Consider the following 1026-nt stretch of genomic DNA (forward strand, 5'->3'; position numbering starts at 1 on the left):
AGAACCAAGGTACCCATTCTCGTCTTTCATAAAATATTGTCCGATTGAGCCCCACACTAGCATCTCCGAGCTGCTCCTCGGTAAACGCAAAAGCCCTTTTCCGGAGCTCTTTCATCTAGCTTACGAAGGTGGAAGGTGACGCCAGCCTTTCCGCACTGGGGACTTTTGTTAGGGTTCTACCTAGACATTGTGCCCAAGGCCGGACACAGTTTCCCTCTATGTCCTCCTCCCCCGCCCCGGACAAGTGCAGACGCCCAGTGGACACCCGGCCCTGCGCGGGGCTGCGCTGCTTCGATTGCACTCCCACAGATCTCAGAGGGCCACGTTGTGCTGCGGCTCCGACTCGGTTCCCGCCTTATGAGAACCAGCCTCCGCCAGGTGCCCGGCTAGAAGAGTGTCCTGCCCGGCAAGGCAGATCGCAGCTGGCAGCTCGCCTGAGCAACCCCAGTTTAATGTTCTGCCCCTGGGGGCCTGTTCCCCTGGAAAACCTATACTCTGACTCTCCCGCTCTCCCCAAGGGGCCAGGAAACGTTAGAATCTCGGTAGAAAGGCTAAATGTGAGCGCAGACTGGGGAACGGCGGGCGGGGCCAGGGTTGCTCTTGGGATTGAATTTCTTTTTGCTCCCAACAATCTCTGGCGGTTAAAGCGCAAGTTTGTGCATTTAGTCCACGAAAGGGTTGAAAACCGAGAAAACGATTACAACCCGGGAAATGCGGAGTTTGCTCAGCTGTCTTTGCCGATGGGTATGCAGAAACGCCTGCGATGTGAACTTTCTGCAGATCGCGTATAAAGGGACCGAAAGGAAAGGAAAGGAAGAACGCGAGAGAGGAGGGGAGGGGGCTGCGTGGGCGTGGACTGTACGGGGGTGGTGGTGGTGGTGGTGGTGGTGTCGGTGTGCCAGGGGCGGGGAGTGTCGCGGTGGGGGCATCAACAGGAACAGGCTAAAGAAATTTTGCAAGCTTTGGAAAGGTCGTTGAAGGAGTTCTCTGCACAGAAAAAAAAAAAAAAAAAAAAAAAAAAATTTA

This window comes from Tupaia chinensis, unplaced genomic scaffold, assembly GCF_000334495.1.
Source record: "Tupaia chinensis unplaced genomic scaffold, TupChi_1.0 Scaffold000275_1, whole genome shotgun sequence".
NCBI classification, from domain to species: Eukaryota; Metazoa; Chordata; class Mammalia; order Scandentia; family Tupaiidae; genus Tupaia; species Tupaia belangeri.